This window comes from Chlorocebus sabaeus, chromosome 22 (genome assembly GCF_047675955.1).
Source record: "Chlorocebus sabaeus isolate Y175 chromosome 22, mChlSab1.0.hap1, whole genome shotgun sequence".
Lineage (NCBI taxonomy): Eukaryota > Metazoa > Chordata > Mammalia > Primates > Cercopithecidae > Chlorocebus > Chlorocebus sabaeus.
The window spans coordinates 9724233-9744365 of record NC_132925.1 but is presented as its reverse complement, the minus strand read 5'-3'; the positions used below and the strand labels follow the sequence as shown (position 1 = coordinate 9744365).

Sequence of the window (20133 nt, the reverse complement as noted above, 5' to 3'; positions counted from 1 at the left end):
GAGACGGGGTTTCACCGTGTTAACCAGGATGATCTCGATCTCCTGACCTCGTGATCCGCCCGTCTCGGCCTCCCAAAGTGCTGGGATTACAGGCGTGAGCCACCGCACCCGGCCTATCTCCCTTATACTCTTAAGGGACCATGGCCATATACGCAGTCCATCATTGGCTGAAATGTCATTATACTGTGCATGACTGTACATATATTTTTAACTAACTTTTTTCTAGATTTAAATCAAAATAACTATCATACATTACAAACACATAGGTTAGTGAGTGTATATATGATTTGTTAAGTTCTATGCACTAAAATTTTTACTGTGTTCTAAAATAAATTACCCATGATGTAGCAAATTAGTTCATTATTACACTAATGTTACAATATAAAGGCAGCTCTAGAATAGTAAAAAGGAAATCCTCAAGTCAAAGATTTTTTTCTTTTAGTTGTAATATTTGAATATGCAAAATGTTGAAAAGATTAAAGAAAACACTTCTTTAAAAATTTCTATAGTGCGCAACAATCTTCGAAATACCGTCAGAGGTATAAGACTTTTAAAATCACTGTACTTCATTGAGATTGCTGTGACTAGTTTTTTTAACATATTCACTTAATTCCGTAAGAGTACTTTTTATCCACTTAGAAATAATTTTACCATGTGGAATTGTGGAGGCAGTGTGACATAGTAAAATATGTCAAAAATTTGGAAAAAGAAGATCTAGGTTCTATTCTGTATATGCCACTTATGCCTGTGTTCTCAGGAAATTTTTTGTGCATCAGGCATGATGTGATCCTTACCATTTTAATGAGATTTTTTTTTTTCCTTTTTTAAAAGTAGAAATATAGCAAGGGAGGTTTAGAATAAGCTATAAGGGAGAGACCTTAAGAAGTATCCACTAATCCCTTTCATTTTGCCAACTAGCATTCATTTAAGCCTTTAATATGTCGAGTACTATGCTAAGTATTTCTCACGGATCAAATAATTTGGTTTTCACAGTACTCCCATCACATAGGAACTGCTATAATTCCTATTTTACAGATCTGGAAACATGGGCCACAAGCCATTAGAATGAACTGTTAAATACATGTGTGCACATATACACATCAAAAAATTTTTAATCTTCTGTTTCAAAATTAAACGTATGGAATTTTAAAATTTGCCATGTAGCTTCTGTCAAGAAATCTACCTTTGTCTTATCAGAAAGTCAGCAACTTGAAATTAGAAATTGGCATCTAAAATGATTGATTTATCACATAAAGATGTCAAGTATACATTGATAATATACACGCACACACATATATGTGTAAAATTGCATTATTCCCAAGGACATAAACTCTTCAGAGGTCCATATTGCAATTGTTTTTAGGAAATAATGATTTGCAAAAATGGCAAGCATGTGTAACTGCACTAACTCAATTTTCACTCGACAGAAATTGTAGAGCCTTCTTGACATACGGTGTTACACAGGTGTTATTTCTTCTTGGGGCACTATGTAAAAATTCATATACATTAGAACCAGCAATTAGGTTCAATTATATATACCTCTTTTACAAGGAGGTACAAAAGAAAATAAGCTCAGAAATATTTAAAATTAAAAAATATGTCCCTAGGCAACGTCTTCAGTTCAGTAGATAGTTCAGTCCACTAATATCATAAAATATACATCTATATGAAGCAAGAAAACTTTGAAATTCACATGTTTGCAATTCTTCTAATATATTAAGTAAAATATTCTCTTTATAAGCAACTTGATCTGTGGAAGAGCAGCAGCATATGTTTAACACTTCATTGAAAATAACTGAGCTTATACCTAGTTATTTTATCTTACGCTCCTCTTCTCTACTCCCTTTCAGACATCTCATCTACATTCTTGTCCATGTGCCAAAAATGGTCCTATGAGCAGTCGCAAGCAAGGGAGATTTACCTCTCACCTAAAGAGCTCTGGAATTTGGATTTTGTAAGTTTTTTATATTTATATTATCCCAAAACTCTGCTCATACTCTTCCACAGATGTTTTCTTGGGGGTTCATATTTTATTAAAATTTCCCTCCTTCCTTTTTGTCAAATAGGCAGAATTAACACTATTGCAACCACTATTAACTGCTTTATCATACTCTCACTGGTGAAGGTCCTTGTTTGTAATATTATACAAAATTGAATTTAAATACATTTGAAAATATTTCTACTTTTTGGCCTAATTTTCAAAAATCTTTCTTTTAAAGGAAGATTTTATGTGTTATTTTAATGGAAAGTTATTCCCCCATCCTTTTTTATGGAAAGTTATTCTCTGCATACAGTGATTGATCCCATGGAAGTGGCGACTATGATAGTCTAAGAAAACCAGGATTACATATATTAGTGGCTCTTAACCACGACTGTGTATTGAAACAATGTTTGAATTTTAAGAAAAACGGATACCCTTGCCGTGAATTTTTAAAGATCTAATTGGTTTATGAGGGACCTGGACATTAGTATTGTTTTAACAGGTCCCTAGTGTATCTAATATGTAAAATTGAGCATCATTGACATATTCATGGGCAACTTAATATGGCTCAATCTAATAGATCATCTTACTTTCTTCTCAAAACCACTGTATTTAATACTTTTCCAATATAAGCATTATCATTTCTGGCAAGCTAGACTTGCTAAAGCAGGAATATAACTATCATATGGGAGAATATTATAAAACATTAAAGTTATAAATCTGGAAACAAAGTTTATCTTGTTTTGTTTCCAGCTTTATAACTAACAAATAAGAAATCGTACATACAAAATTAAGCAATGGTAACACTCAGCCACAAACATTAATCATAAACACGATGATTAGTCAAGATGATTAATTCTCAAAAGAAGCTCAGTACACTGCTTTTATTGACAATGCTCTTTGCTTTGGAACTTTCCATAGTTGTCAATAGACTTGACAAATAGTACATGTACTTGACAATACTATGCAGGTTTCCCAAGGTTTTATACTAGGTTTCTAAGCATTGTGATATGAATTAAACTTTTAATAAAAATAATACTCAAATTATTTTATTTTAGATTTTAGATAAATCTATTCCATTAATTTTAATAGAATAAAATTTATTCTATCAGATTTTATTGAAATCAGATTTTACTGAAACATAATAGCTCATATATTGAATTTCCATGTGGACAACACATTATATTTTCATAACATAATTTCAAGTCAACCTTCTATAAAGAAAAGTTTTGTTTCTACTGTGACTCTAAATAAATTAATAGAGAAGTTGGGCTTGTCATAGGCACTGAAAAATTTCCAAAATACCCACAAAAGTGCACCACAATGGGAATAATGAAATCAAGACATTTACCTCATGGGAATCTCTAAACAGGTTGCTGTCATGAGCATACTCTAAATTTAGCTCTTTATAATCTCTACACTTATAGATGAAATTACAAACCATATGGTTCTAAAGAGAATTAGCTATATATTAAAGAAATAGCCAGAAAACTTTGTTTATTTCAGCCAGCAAAAGGCTCTTCCATAAATTATCTCGTCACAAAACAGCTCTCCAAATTATTCTGACTGTGATATTATTGCTCATTTTGCCTAATTTATTTAAGAAGTTGTTTTAGTCTATTTTCACACTGCTGATAAAGACATACCCAAGACTGGGCAATTTACAAAGGAAAGAGGTTTAATGGAGAACTCACAGTTCCACATGGCTGGGGAAACCTCACAATCATGGCAGAAGGCAAAGAGGAGCAAGTCATATCTTACGTGAATGACAGTAGGCAAAGAGAGAGCTTGTGTAGGGAAACTCTCGTTTTTAAAACCATCAGATTTCATGAGATCCATTCACTATCACAAGAATAGCAAGCAAAAGACCCACCCCCATGATTCAATCATGTACCATCAGGCCCCTCCCACAACACATGGGAATCATGGGAGCTACAAGATGAGATTTTGGTGGGGACACAGAGCCAAACGACATCAGAAGCCATTTAAGCATTGTAGAGAAAAAGCAAAGCATAGCAAAATAAAAACTATAACATAAACTATCAAGTCTGAACTGAAGGACTAAGTACCAGTAAATTTGGTATTTGGAAAATATTTTTAAAAAACCTAGAAATTGTCATGAGATTAAAATATTACCAGTATCATCTGTTGAGATTTAAATTTAAATTTAAACAGCATTTGGCAAAAGTATATACTTGGTAAATATTGATTGCTCCAAAGCCTGTTTTTTTATTTTAAAAAATAATATTTGGAAGAAAATAAAATATACTAAAATTTTAAAAATACACTAAAATTTAAATGATTCTTAGACTTCTATTGTTTAAAATGTTTACACAACCAGGTGTACACATTTAATATTAAGTAAGTAACTGTTTCAATGAAAAGTCAATTTGTGGGAGAAATTAACTGTCTTGTTAACTTTCTCTTTCTGATTTCTCTTATCTGTATTTTCAGATAAGTTCACTTGTTGGTTCAACTAAAGAGACATTTGTCTCAACTATAGAAGTTCCTACAGCCTAGATTTTCTGTTTTCAAATTGGTGAAAAATTTATTTCAATACCTGACTGTTATTTCAACCTTAGCATGCTATAATCAATGGAATAAGAATATCAATAGAGTTTCAATTACATATAGTGTATTTGTTTTCAACAGACATTTATTGAGTTCTTCTATGGGCCAGCTGCTGTCCTAAGTGCTGGAGATACCCTACAGTATCTACCCTACAGCTATCCTGGACAAGATGCAGAAGACTTGGAGATATTTCAGGTAGAGTTTTCAGAAATGCTTCTCTGAAGAGATGATGTTTGAGCTGAGACATCAAATGAAAAGACATAGCCATTCCAAAGAGAAGAGTGGTCACTACCGAAAGAACAAGGAAAACAAAAATCCCCATGGTAAGCATATATATGATGAGTTTGGTGTTTTTGAGGACTAAAAAAGAGATCAAATTGATAAGAACTTTTTATTTTAATCCAGGTACAAGTTGTAAGAAATATAGCCAGAGAGACAGGAAGTACCTAGACATGTCTTGTAGGTGTAGGAAGGTTTTTTTTTTTCCTAATCCTAATTGTAATAGAAAGCTATTAGAGGGTTTTAAGCAGGAGATATGGTTGATATTTTAATAGGTCTCTCTGACTGCTCTGTGGAGAGGGAGTTATATAGAGAAATGTGATTAAAGGTGAAAACCTAATTGGCATTTTGAGATTTCAAGAGGTGAATGCTTAATTTTCTTTCTTAGTAAATCTAGTTTTAATGCCACACACACTGTGCCAGCTGAGTTATTCTAAAGTAATTCTAGATATAAATTTTACATTTTCTCCTAATGTAGAGTTTTTCAAAGTATGATCTTGGGACTGTATAAGAATTATTCGCTTCATTAGTTAAAAATGCAGATTCTTTGACTTCATCTCATTCCTTCTGAATTAGTGTCTGGGGAATGGAACCTGAGGATATACATTTTTTAAACGATCTACTCACATGATTTTATATACCTGAACATTTGAGAATTGTTATCCTGAGAAGCAGTTGTTCCTATACTATACAGATGGCAGTATTGCCAGGTAATGCTTCCCACAGAAAGACGGCTTTGAACTGAGTCTTGAATGAGAAGTCACTGTGTGCCAGTTGTAAGAGCACAGGGGAGGTCATTCCTGTGCAACAAGATATGTGACTAAAGATTGTCAGGTATAAGTCGGAATGGAAATTCACCATGATGAGATCTCGGGATACTAGGGAAGTGGACCTGGGGTGAAATAAAAAAGATCAAACCAGAGAATATTTGAATCCCGCAAATTCATAAATTTATATAGAGTGGCAAAAAGCATGGTCTTAGATTATCAGAGCCAACATACCTATAAATAATAGAGGATAAAATGTTAGAGAACATATGTGTTGCAAATGTCGAAAATGGATCAAAAATATTACACCTGTTTTACCACCATTCAATATTGACATCAGAGATAATGAAGTTAACTTGATACAGAGACCAGCAAAAGAGAAAATTGTACAAAAACAAACACTTATTGAGCATTTGACATGAATTAACTCATTTAAATTTCTTAACAACCATATGAAATCGATGTTTTTATGATGCCCATTTTATACATGAAGAAAATGAGAAGTTTAAGAAAACAGAGTTGTTTAACCCATCTGCTCATTTCTAGTCAATTTTGTTAAGCAATTGTCTGGCCCACTGTGTATACATAAAGTGGCAAACTTTGTTTTATCTAGACCTTGGCTGACTTATGGATAACTTCTGTCTAAAAGATTGCCTTGGGAAAGTTGCCTTACTCTCCCTGTGTCTAAAGAAACTTTCCTGTAAAATGTCAAATTCACAGTTCTGTTGTGAAGACTAAATTATAATATACATGCAAGCCACCTAATACAATGCCTGACATCTCAGAGGCCATCAAAAATCGCTATTGCTTTCATCTCTCTTCTCCCTTGCAAACTACTTGCAATTAAATATCTATCACTAGTTTGTAACAATTTCTATGAACTTATCTGTAAACTTTAACCAATGCAAACGTTGTTCTCAGTATTGTTGATTAGATCTCTGGGTGTGTGCTCCCACTATATCCGTATCATCAGGTTTTGCCAGGTTTTACTCCTTACTGCATGACTTTACTATCTTATTTATTTTAGTAAGTTTTGCCCTCCATGTGGTTGACAAAATGTTGTTCAGAAACATTTCTGTTTCTTAAGCAGAAACGCTTCTAATTTAAGCACTGAGTTACAATTCAATTTTCATATGCTTTGTAATATCAGTAAAGTGCTATCCACAAGATATTCCAAAATACTTTAAAATATTAAAAACATGTATGTATGACCATATATAATAGCTGTGTCTATAACATGCCATCTGAGGTTCACAGAGATTACTATTACATGAAAGCGGGTTAACTATTATATGCACAAAAATGATTTTAAAATCATATTTCTGTCTGAAATAAAGCAAAATCTAATTTCAAATATACTCCTTTCACTATATTTTGATAATAGTTAGTGTAATGTCATGCTACATTAAGTCACTAGGATAACTCTAGACTATTAAACATATACCACCTCAGTAACTTTTAATTTTAGGAATATTAGAGAAAAATGATAAAAGTCAAAGAAACAAAAAAATTGGAGATATATTTTAAAGAACAAGATAGATTCAGTTAAGATATTCCCATGTAATCACCATTTGAGCCTTTACTATTTCTTCCTATAGAATACCTGTATGAGTATAGTGTGTAAATATTTATACAGGTAAGTCATACAGGTAAATCTTACAGCAAGCAACTATATATGTGTGTGTGTGTGTGTGTGTGTGTATACGTATATATGTATATATATACACACATATGTGTGTGTGTGTGTATATATATATGGAAGGGGGGGGAAATGAGAGACTATAAAAATCCCTCCATATTAAAGATATGTACGATCTGTAAATAAAACCTGCAGCAGAGTATTAGGAGTTAAGATGCTGAGATCTTAGATAGATTGCAGAAGTGAAATAGATGCCACTACATTTTTGTTAAGCAGTAAAGTAGAAATAAAAAGAATATAAAATTCTTGGGTTTGATTGATATACCAACACGATGACTAAACAGAGCTGCAAGTAACAGCCGTAAATAACATCAGGTACTCCTAAAGCAGAGGCACCTTCTGCAAAGGCAGAATTATTACGTAATTATATCTACTTTTCCAAGTTACAAACTACTCCCTGGCAGGGATCCACTTCTTCATTCATTACGATTCAATATAATTTGAGCTGCTAAGGTAAAGTGTCTCCCGGTAGGAGGCTGCAAATGAATCCTGTTGATGCTCTTATCGCTACCGATTCATACTGTTCGGCCCAACACTCAAACAACTCCAGCACTCGGGGAAGCGTTTCCAAGTGGTTCATTTTGAAACACAGCAAAGATCCTCATCAGGATGTGGAAATCCGAGGAATTCAGTAAGAGTCATACCAACATGCTATTAGTTTGGTCTACCTGGACCAGATTTGATTGCTCGCAGTTGTCCAATTCTCTACCATATATCTTCAATAAAAACTTTAAAATTCATGTGCAACCAAAATGAGAAATGAGCTTTTCGAGGGCTCACATTTTCTTTGCTGTATATGACCTTCTTTGGAGTTTTTATTTGCTTTGTTTTGTCATTCGATTTTTATCTCTTCCTCTTTCTTGTGCATCAGGTTTAAAGTCATAGAATGTTAGACTTTTAGTGAATGAAAAAGCCATAGTTATCTTTGCTTGAGCACCCTGGGGTCTCATATGCTGTAATTATACAGTTGGCCATTTCTTAGTCTCTGGATGTAGAATACTCAGGTGGCTAAGCCATTTTGATTCAAAAAGTCTTTTTAAATTTTCTTATATGAATATCTAACATTTCCTAAGTATCACTTTTACATATCTAAAGATATTTTCTCTGTGCATTATATATGTATGAATACTTATATTTCTACAAATGTATACATGGATATGTACATATCTACACACACAGTCCGAGTGTGATAAGAAAAACAATCAGGACCCATTCCAAGTTAGTGGTCTTAATGTGCATCTCTGCAGGGAAGGTGAAATGCTCTCTGAAAGAAAGCAGTAAGAATTACGAAGCCAGAGTCTGGAAAATCACTCCACTGTTCCTGAACTGTATTCAGTAATAGGAAGGTCGTTTTAACAACCTCCAGAATGTTGACTGTAAGTATCAGACACAAGGTTTCCAAACAATCACAAAATAGTGAAGGAGTATTTAGACAAAATATTTTAATGAAAGTTTACTTTATTGTTACTATTCTAAAGAGTGATGCAGACATTTTTCGGAGCCTCTTACTAATGCTAATGAAAGCTATTTAACTAAAATTCCTGCACACTGTTCAAAGAAAACTTCTCCAGCCTGATTCTGTAGTCTCTGCAAACTATTTGAAGGACCAGAGCCTTTAAGTATGACGGTTAAGTATTCACCCACAGTAATGGGTTTCAGTTCTCCCCTCAGTGATTGAAGCCACGCTACGCACTGATTTACTGTGCCAGCAGGCCATTTCAACTTCTCTTTCATGTTTATCTAACAGCTTTTTAGAAAAGAAAGGGGGAAAAATGTGGGATCATTAACAACAGAATCCACAGTGCTGAAAGATTTGGAAAAAATAAGAATATTCATAGTAATAATTACAGTTGCTGCAATTTACAGATTTTTGAGTTAATAATTGCTATTTTTCAACTACATGAGAAACCTTTTTGCTGTCAGTAGTAACTGACAAAGTAATTACTGTTTTGTTGACAATATTTTTTAGGATATCAGGTATAATTATAACAATATATTAAAAATTAAATAATGGCATATAAATATCCACCTAGAAATAGCATTCATTACTTTCCAAGTGTGAGAAGATGTAACTCAGTCATGGATGCCTTTTTTTTGAGAAAAAGAAAGATAATTACCCTTCATGGGTGAGACATTTGATTTATCCCACTGAGATTCATTTCATTTCATTGTAAATTAAACTGTTCAATTCAACATTTTCAATACTACCTGGTACTGAAGGGACTTCAGTGATGACTAAGAACAAGTTGATAGATAAGCTATATTCATATTAAATAGGATGTTTGTAATTATTGAGCTGTCACTTTTATATCATTTAATCATTTCCCTTTCTTATGACCTTTCAATTTAACTAGAAAGCACACTGCAATTTCAAATCTCCAAAGAATACAGTGTATAAAATAATACTTCATTATGCAGTTTTTGTTCCAAATCTATTATCAGTAAATTACTAATGTCTAAGTACCTGTTAAAAATCTGAAAAATATTTATTCTTACTAAAACAAAATAATATGCATACATTTAAAATTATCATCTTGCCTTACGATTTTAAAATACTTACATAATTTCAAACAATATTGCTTTATACATGATTTTCCAAAATTAATGACAATCAAGTTTGATAGATATAAAAACAGTGTCAAGATATCTCTCAGTTTATAGTGTTTTAAACATACGTATTGACAGCAATATACACAAAAATAGTTTTAAAATCAATGCTTTATTTTTAATTAGAGAAAAGCAGGGAGAAACTTTGTTTTGATATTTATCACAGTACCAAACTACATTATATACAGCCTCTACACCCTAGCACAGAATAAAAATTTGTTACTCATGTAAAGTTAAAGATCATTATAGGCACCTTTCCCAATCCGTAAGTCGTCTTCATTTCCACCCTCTTTTGAGCACTGCCAATTGATATTATGTATAGTAATATACTTTCAGAAGAGTGACATCCTTGCTGAGGTGTGCATTTAGACTGCTCCCTTATACAAGTTGAAAGAGTGCATAAGTACTTTTTTCAATAAATCTGCATGATGATGGAATGCAATAGAAACAAATTATTCCTTTGAATAAAACTATTTATTATAAAGATGACTGTTTAATGTGTGTTTACCTAATAGCATGTATCCTTACAGATTTGGTTTAAGGTAACTTTTCCTTTTTTTCCTTTCTCATCAAAAATCATGAATAAGATAGCCTTTAAAAACAAAAGTAGTCTAAGGTATTTTAAATGGCAAAACAAAAATAAATGTTTAATATAATACTAGAGGAAATAATATGCAAAAAGTTAACACTAAATTCTTGCAAAATTATTTAAGTCAGACTAAGAATTTGGGTCTGAGTTTTCAGTTAGCCAAAAATTTTAAAAATGTGTATGATACATCATCATCATTATCAAAACTATTCATCAGCATTTTCACAAGTCACAGGGGTAGTATTAGCTATCTTACATGGTCAATGTTTTTTCATTATTTATCCTTCAGATACATTTTGTGAGGAGAGTAATATGTCTGTTTTATAGACGAGGAACCGAAGCTTAGTTAGGTTACAAAGTTGTCCAAGATGGAGATGGTATGGAGACCCACATCTATCTCTCATGACACTCAATCATCTTGCCTTCAATCTACTGTATGGACTTAAAATGAATTAAATATCCATGATCTGCTGATTTCATATTGCACGCTTGTATCAAAACATCTCATGTACCCCATAAATATATACACCTACTAAATACACACAATAAATTTTAAAAATTATTAAATAATTAAAAATAAAGTAAATATCATTCTTAAGACAGAAGCATTTTTCCAGGTGATCTTCAAAGCTGGGAATAATGTGAATGAAGTAGGAGACTACACCTTCTAAAAATTCCTAAAATAAATGTAAAGACTAGTTTGTATGATCTCTTTTGATGTGTTCCTCCAAACAAGGCAGGGGTATAAAAATGAGTTTCTGTAATTCCAGCACTTTGGGAGGCCGAGGCGGGTGGATCACAAGGTCAGGAGTTTGAGACCAACTTGACCAACATGGTGAAACCCCGCTTCTACAAAAATACAAAACTTAGCCGGGTGTGGTTGTGTGTGCCTGTAATCCCAGCTACTCAGGAGGCTGAGGCAGGATAATCGCTTGAACCTGGGAGTTGGGGGTTGCAGTGAGTTAAGACTGAACCACTGCACTCCAGCCTGGGCGACAGAGCGGGACTCCGTCTCAAAAAAAATTAAAAAGAGTTTCTATAAAAGCATTTAGGATGGAGCTTTATGTACCAGGTGAACAACTGTCAAATTATCTGGCTAGATATTATGTTAACATTAAGAATCTGAATTTTTTTTTTTTTTTTTTTTTTTTTTTGAGACGGAGTCTTGCTTTGTCGCCCAGGCTGGAGTGCAGTGGCCGGATCTCAGCTCACTGCAAGCTCTGCCTCCCGGGTTCACGCCATTCTCTGCCTCAGCCTCCCGAGTAGCTGGGACTACAGGCGCCCGCCACTTCGCCCGGCTAGTTTTTTGTATTTTTTGGTAGAGACGGGGTTTCACCGAGTTAGCTAGAATGGTCTCGATCTCCTGACCTCGTGATCCACCCGTCTCGGCCTCCCAAAGTGCTGGGATTACAGGCTTGAGCCACCGCGCCCGGCCCTAAGAATCTGAATTTTTAAAAATAACTGAGTTATTGAACAAAAAATGTCAAAAAGAGGAAAGTAACTTCTCAGTTAAATTACCATGAAGATCTGTTACAAAATGTTTCTCTATATGGTTATATGAATTAATTAGCCTACTGTTTAATGTTTTCAAATATGCCGATTAAATATTTTAAAATTACTCAAAATATGACTATTTTGATTTTAAAGTATTTGACCTTAAGACAACATTTCTGACAATCATCAATTACTCATTCAGCCACTCTTTTAAGTAGCAAGGAAAACCAGTATCAAAATAAAGCAATATCCTTAAAATATTTTTTCTCAGAGAGATTTCTAAATGATCCACAATAATTCCATAATTACTTGTCTTGTAATAAAAAAGTGATACTACAATGAAATCTTCAACTATTAGATCTCTGAACTATTCATAAAATAAAATATTCTTGAAATAGCTGTTTAAAAGATAACTATTAACGGAAATGTCATCTAATAAATTAAATTTACTCAGTGGTCAATGTTATTTGAATTAACATTTGGGTTTATATATCAAAATTCTCTATAGTTTAGGGAAAGACAGAAGAAGTTTCTATAAAACAAGAAATTCAACATAAGAGGAATGTGGTGTCTGTCCAGTTATGACATTTGCTCTCTGATTCCCTGCTGTCTTATCTCAGCTAAGTATCTTTCGTTCACTCTCAGCCCTGGATCTCACACTTACTTACGTTGTTTGCCTCCATCATTTCCATTTGGGCTCCCAGAATCTGCATCTTTTATATCTGGAAAGAGAAAACTAACTAATATTTCTGCTGACCCTCATGGTTCAAAATGACACCTTTTATTAAATGAAATGTATCAAGAATCTTTAGTAAACATATTTAAAGTGAAATGTCATAGAATATATAATTTAAAATGGTTTCATTAACCCTATACATTTGAAAAAGCGCATGCCTTCAATATAAACAAGATGAATATCAAATGCCATCGGATTAATACCATCTAGACATTTAGAAAATGAGTAATGTTGCTAAAAGTTGAGAAAGATAATTCATATGTAGCTAACGTGTACACTTAAAATAAATAGAATGCCTTGAAACTAGTGCTGTTAAGTGACGTTTTGCCCACAGTTCTTCCGTCAGTTCCAGCCCATGTTACTGCTTCTTTGTCCTTGGAGTAGACCTTACCGGCCCACTAATATCTTCTTATCAGTGGGCTTAAGCTTATCAGAAAGCTTAAATGTGCTTACATAATTTGCCTTGGCCTTTCCCACTCCTGATACTCACCTATTGAAAGAGCTTGCTCCCAAGAATGAGATACATGTGGACAGACGTAATCCCAAACCATAGCCTAAAGCCCATCCCATCTGAGTACAGAAAAAAACAAACAGACAAAAAATTTGCAGACACTTCAATGAGAAAAGAACGTGTGTTGTTGCAGATTTGGCATTGTTTATAACATATTACTGTTGAAATAGCTGACCAACAGTGGTGACAAATAAGTTGAGATACTTAAAATGCAGTGGGTAAGGGGTAGGGGGGCTGTGATATTAAAATTAAATTAACTATGATAATTATGCAAGTTTGATTATTGAAAAGTAATAAAGTCCATAGTTTCAGGCCAAAAGTTGTTGAAGGGGAAAAGATGGTTAAGAAAAGTCTTCAGAGGAAGAATCGACTCTGAGGATCTGCTAATAGATCTTGTAGAATATTCATATGTTAACTTTGTGTAGAGTGAATGAAAAGGACGCAAGAGGAAAGAAACACATGATACAAACAAATCTAAATGAATTAAACTACTATCACAAGTTCATTAATAGTAGTAGATTCTTCTCACATCCTATTCTTAGAATGAATCTTAGATTTACAGCATTTTTTAGTTTGGATATTCAGTTTGAAAAATAAATTTGAAAAATTAGTATAGTGTAGAAAACAAGATTAGAATTTTAAGTGGAATTTTATATTTCATGAGGAAACATCAGATAGAAGCTTTGTATTCAGAGACAGAATAATATTGTCTTGCTGACAAATCAAGCTATACCTATGCCACTCCCCCTTCTAGAAAAAAACAAATCCCCAAATCACCATTTGTGGTGGTAGTGAAGGCATCTATCTATACAATGTATTTGTAAGAATCTATAGTTTCTATCCATATGTAACCTTATGATAATAGACTATCCACATAAAGTAAGCCATTGTTTGCATTTTTAATATTCTAAACTTACAGCTTTTTGTGTATACACATTTTCATTTGCCAATTTTAAAATTAAATATATACTTTTATTTTGTAAAACTAAACTAACCCTTGGAGAAAACATAAGAAATGGAATTCAAATGGGGAATTTTTTTATGCTCTTGTTGTGTAGTGTTTACTCACTTTTCTCCTTGTTATCTACAAAACGTGAAAATGCCAAGCTAGGCACTGCACATCAGTCTGACAACTTGTCATCATGCTCAGACCAGTGCTGGTTTTGTGATTGCTTGATGTGTCAAAAGAGTTGTGCTGGATTAAAACAAAATCTGAAAACCGTGTGTTCATTATCCAAATGACAGAATTTTCTCAGATTTCCAAGGAAAAGAAAAATAAAGAGTTGAAACAGTAGCATTCATTAGAAATGAGCTTCTGTTCAGAATAAACTTGAGTCTCTCTTATTACTGGTTTTCACTGTTAAAAAACAGAGCAGAGTAATTGCATTGAACTAAGAAAGAATGTATAAAGACAAAATTACATTTCAAGTATAAATTATTTTCTATTATGTGTACTAGGCAAAATAAATTTAGTAAGAATTTAACTCAAATTTTCAAAGTTAATTATTGCTTTTAGCAGATCGAATACTTACAAATTACTAACATACGAATATGATGTGTCTGTAGAATTTCTTTATTTTCTTAAAAAATGTTTCTTTCATGAACAGATATTATTGTCTTTTATTTAAAAAACAACTCAGAAAATTTGAAAGTAGCTTCTATACACTGGTTTGTATAACATCTCTGAAGCAAAATTCATTATCTTACAGTTATGTTGCTTTTTTAATACCTGATGTTAAGACGTAGTTTTTGATCATCTGGAAAATACTAGTCATATATTCAGTTTCATTACAATGTAACTAGAAAATAATTGTATGTCTTTGTTAGAACAGAGGTCACTCTTTTTGCATTGGTGTATGACTATAGTTCCATTGTAAGGGGATGTCTCCCATTATTGAAGAATATTATCTTTAAAAAAATCTTGAGCTTTATTTTCTGTTTAAACAAATAACAATAATAAAGGACAACTTAATTAAAAGTGAAAGTCACGGGGAACTGGATTTCACCTCAAAATAACTTTTTAACAACCAGAACTAATCCCAAAACAATTGACTGTCATATAAAGTGGTATCTTTTCAAGTTTTAGAGATACTTGACTAAAGTTAGAGACTATTCCACCAGTGCTGTCACATAAAAACATGGCAGCATTGGGAAGAGGTAGGACTAGACAAACTGTATGACCTTTAAAATTTTTAATTGTGAGACCTCAGAACTATTGCTTTGTGTCACATATCAGATAATTTCAAATAATTATTTAAAAGATGTTTTAAGGATTGCACATGTCTACAATAAAAATTAATTTTAGAAATATTTTATGTTTGATGCTTTTATAAAAATACTGTCTATAACTAAGAGAATGAACTATTACTAGCAAAATAAAGAATCACTACAATTTTTTTTTTATAATGGAAATTCATTAACTTACGGTTATGTTGCTTTTTATATGTTCCACTTTATAACGGAAATTATGGATGTTATTTAAAAATTTTTCATAAATTTTAAGTTGTTTTATTTAGAACAGTTCCAACATTGGATCTATCTACCTGTCTATCATCTGTATACATAAATGTACATTTGTATGTATGTGTGTTTATTGGTTGCTCTAATAATTTTATATAGAATACTATTATTTTATGCTACATTTTATAATACACATTTCCACAGTGAAATATAAGCCAAATAACAAAGCTGTTTTATTTGATTAAATTGGCTATTTTAGGTTCTGTGTTTTAAACAGTAAATGACAAAGATACTTCTACGTGTTCATTCTACTATCATCTCGTTAGCTTTAATTCCTTTCCATGTGAATACATCACTCTGGTACCCAAGGACTTGACCAAAGAGAGAATATTGGGCAATTGGGCATGAATCAATGCTGCTTGCAAATACCTTACAGCTTTGGCATCATATTCATGGTGTCTCTTCACATGTTTGAGCATAACTATCACTTTTATGAAAAGACATTTCATCACGCTTTGTATTTGGTTTGTATAACTGTAAAACAATTTTTATCAGTTGATGAGTTGGATTGTGTTTTTCTCCTTAGAACTTCTGACAGTCTGGGATTTTGGAGATTTAAGTACAAATTCTCTTTGCTCTTATATAGGCAATGTTGATGTTGAGTTATGCACTGGCATGCATTGAGAAGAAGGAAATAATGATGGTGGAATTCTTTCTCAAAGATAAAATGCCTAAACCCACTATCTAAACCTCTTTCTTCTGTGGGATAAAGAGAATTTTAAGAGTCTCTTCTTGGTTATAAAATAACGAATTTCTAAAAAGGGAGAGGCAAGGAATGATAGTGATTTTCAGAATATCTTAATCCTCACAAGTCCTTTGGTACTAACTATTAAAATAACACTAATTGGTCAGATTCAGATAAACCACGTATTTCCATCACAGAGCTTATAATCAAAAGACCCAAGCTGAATTCAACATACAATAGCAAGTGGAAGGTGATGTATCTAACGGATTTGCAGTGATCTCCACAGACCAGAGGATATTTTGAGTGAAAAGACAAGAATACTGGGAAGTGAGGATGACACTATAGTTGATTAGAAATAATTATTTTTTTCCTTCTTTTCTCCTTTCATTCTGTCTCCCCATTCCTTTTTTTCTCTTTTTGACAGTTTGAAGTTCAATTGGATATTTTTTTAATTAAGAAAATCAGTTTCCAGTGAAAAAATATCAATAAATCTAATCATTGGTGATACTTTTTTCTGATAATTTAAAGAAACATGCTGTCTGAAATGATGATTGTATGTTCATCTACTGACTGTCAATCTTCATGATGTCTGAGAAAGAGTTCACAGTTATACTGTCCAAAATTTTAATACCCTGTCTGTTTTCCCACTGTGCCCTGCATGTAACTCCAGTATAAGATTCATAATTGCATAATTGTGCTTGAATTTCTGGGTGTTTTTTTTTTTTTGAGATGGAGTCTCATTCTGTTGCCCAGGCTGGAGTGCAGTGGCTGACCTCGGCTCTCTGCAACCTATGCCTCCCTGGTTCAAGGGACTCTTTTGTCTCAACCTCCTGAGTAGTTGGGATTACAGGTGTCCCCCATCACGCCCAGCTAATTTTTTTTTTTTTTTTTTTTTTTTTTTTTTTTGTATTTTTAGTAGAGACAGGGTTTCACCAGGTTGGCCAGGCTGGTGTCAAACTCCTGACCTCAAGTGATCCTCCTGCCTTGGCCTCCCAAAGTGCTAGGATTACAGGTGGGAGCCACCGCGTCTGGCCTCGGTGTAGTATTTTTATTTCCCCATTCTTGAAGCTTTTATAGGCCTAATATGTGTGTGTGTGTGTGTGTGTGTGTGTGTGTGTGTGTGTGTTTCCATTTACAATTCAGCATGGTAAATTGTAAATACACTACTATTCGGTTAACTTTTGTTCTGTCATTATTTCTTGAATTAGAAGCAGATATATGTGTGAGAAAATAAAAGTAGATAATCTTTTTAAGCATTTACAATGTGTCGGGCACTTGTATAACACTATTACGATCATCATCTTACCAAGCAAGAAATTAAGACGGAAATAATTTAAATACATTACCTAAAATTAACAATGTAAAAATGGATTTGAACTCAGTCAAAATGACTGGGTTGCAGGATCCTAACCACTGTTTTTGCATTGGTGTATGGCAATAGCTCTAAACAGGTATAAACCAATGAGTGACCAGGAGTCACACCACACAGAAAATGGCAATAGACAGTTTCAATGTGTAGTAAAAAGGCAAATATGAATATAATAGTGAATTGTCTCTATTAGAGGACACCAATACTCTCCCAATTGCTTAGCAAGTGCAATTCTCTACCTGAATCTTTATTTTGGAGATAAAGTAAGAAAAAAACCTGGGAAAATAGCATAGAAAATAGAACGTCCTGCATTTTGCTTATTTCTTTATTTTATTTTATTTTATTTTATTTTATTTTATTTTATGAGATGGAGTCTCGCTGTGTCACCCAGGCTGGAGTGCAGTGGCCCTATCTCAGCTCACTGAAACGTCCGCCTCCCGGGTTCATGCAATTCACTGCCTCAGCCTCCTGAGTAGCTAGTTTTCCAGGAATGCACCACCATGCCTGACTGATTTTTGTATTTTTAGTAGAGAGGGGGTTTCACTGTCTTGGCCAGGCTGGTGTGGAACTCTTGACCTCAAGTGATCCGTCCGCCTCGGCCTCCCAAAGTGATGGTATTACAGGCGTGAGTCACCGTGCCCCCCTACAAACTGTTTTAAAGCAACTAGCCCAAATAGCATTCTCTTAACTAAAGAACCTATCTCCAGTGAGAAACAAGAACAAAGGGCATGGTATTTGCTGTTTCCCCTCAGCCCCTTGGGGTTTTATTAAACATGTTTTTTAAAGATGAATTCTTATTTTTCTCAGTAATAGTTAGAAATATAAATGCATGGGCCGGCCAGGAGATGGAGACCATCCTGGCTAAAACGGTGAAACCCCGTCTCTACTAAAAATACAAAAAATTAGCCGGGCGTGGTGGCGGCGCCTGCGGTCCCAGCTCCTCGGGAGGCTGAGGCAGGAGAATGGCGGGAACCCGGGGGGCGGAGCTTGCAGTGAGCCAAGATGGCGCCACTCACTCCAGCCTGGGCGACAGAGTGAGACTCCGTCTCAACAACAACAACAACAAAAAAAAACAGAAAAGAAATATAGGGGCCGGGCACGGTGGCTCAAGCCTGTAATCCCAGCACTTTGGGAGGCCGAGACGGGCGGATCACGAGGTCAGGAGATCGAGACCATCCTGGCTAACACGGTGAAACCCCGTCTCTACTAAAAAATACAAAAAACTAGCCGGGCGTGGTGGCGGCGCCTGTGGTCCCAGCTACTCGGGAGGCTGAGGCAGGAGAATGGCGGGAACCCGGGAGGTGAAGCTTGCAGTGAGCTGAGATCCGGCCACTGCGCTCCAGCCTGGGCGACAGAGTGAGACTCCGTCTCAAAAAAAAAAAAAAAAGAAATATAGGTGCGGGAGCTTTATTCCTGTAATCAACTGGTGCAAAACGCTGAAACACTGATATCAAAGAGTTTAGATATTTCAATTTCGATTAGGTTTTACTTTCTGATTTTTTATAGTTTTCCCTATTTTCTATGGTACGTATACTCTATATTCAGTGATCTTATGTGACAACTATTAACAGTTAGAAAATGTTTGAGTGTTATTTATGAAATTTTTAAAATTTATATTTCAACTTTTCATTTACTTAAACATTTATATATAAATTAACTATTTTACTATTTTTACTGAGATCATTTTAATATTAACATATTAATATTAATTGCTAAAAGGCAATCTAGAAATATATATTCAAAATTAACTATTGTTATAAGAAAATATAAGAACACAAATATGTGTATTTATGCACACTTCTGGGTCCAACAGCTGTTTATAATCCCAACATCAAGAGCAGCAGTGGTAGTTTAGGGCCAAAATGGAGGTTTCCACTAAAGTCTGGGAGAAAACAGAGCTATGTCACAGAATTCTTCGCATGGAATGATTTGCAAAACTTTAGAATCACCAAAGTTATACAAAAAGCAAGTATGCTAGTAACATATAACACGTCAAGCTGTTAAAATATCCACACTAATTGAAATTTTAACATGTGGTAAGCAATTTGGGAGACTGATTATTTGTGGGGGGAGAAATAGTTGGAACAAAGAATATCCTCTTTCACAGAAAAAAATAATTATTTAAATTCCTGGATTATTATTTTCCAAATATTGGCAATAAGTAAGCATCAATTCAGTCATACATGGAGATAACAAATAGACACTATTGTCACACATTTCGATCAGGAGATTTATATTTATGATAAAAATAAAAATATAAATAAATTATACACACAAAACATAGAAACAATAGTATATCTGTGTAATTAATAGTATAATATGTGT

At 33.7% G+C, this 20133-nt stretch overlaps 1 protein-coding gene across 4 annotated transcripts in view; it reads right to left on the bottom strand.

Moving 5' to 3' along the window:
• The window catches only part of CADM2 (cell adhesion molecule 2), a 1085741-nt gene that overhangs the window by 424535 nt on the left and 641073 nt on the right, over window positions 1-20133 (bottom strand). The gene's annotated exons all lie outside the window — the stretch shown is intronic.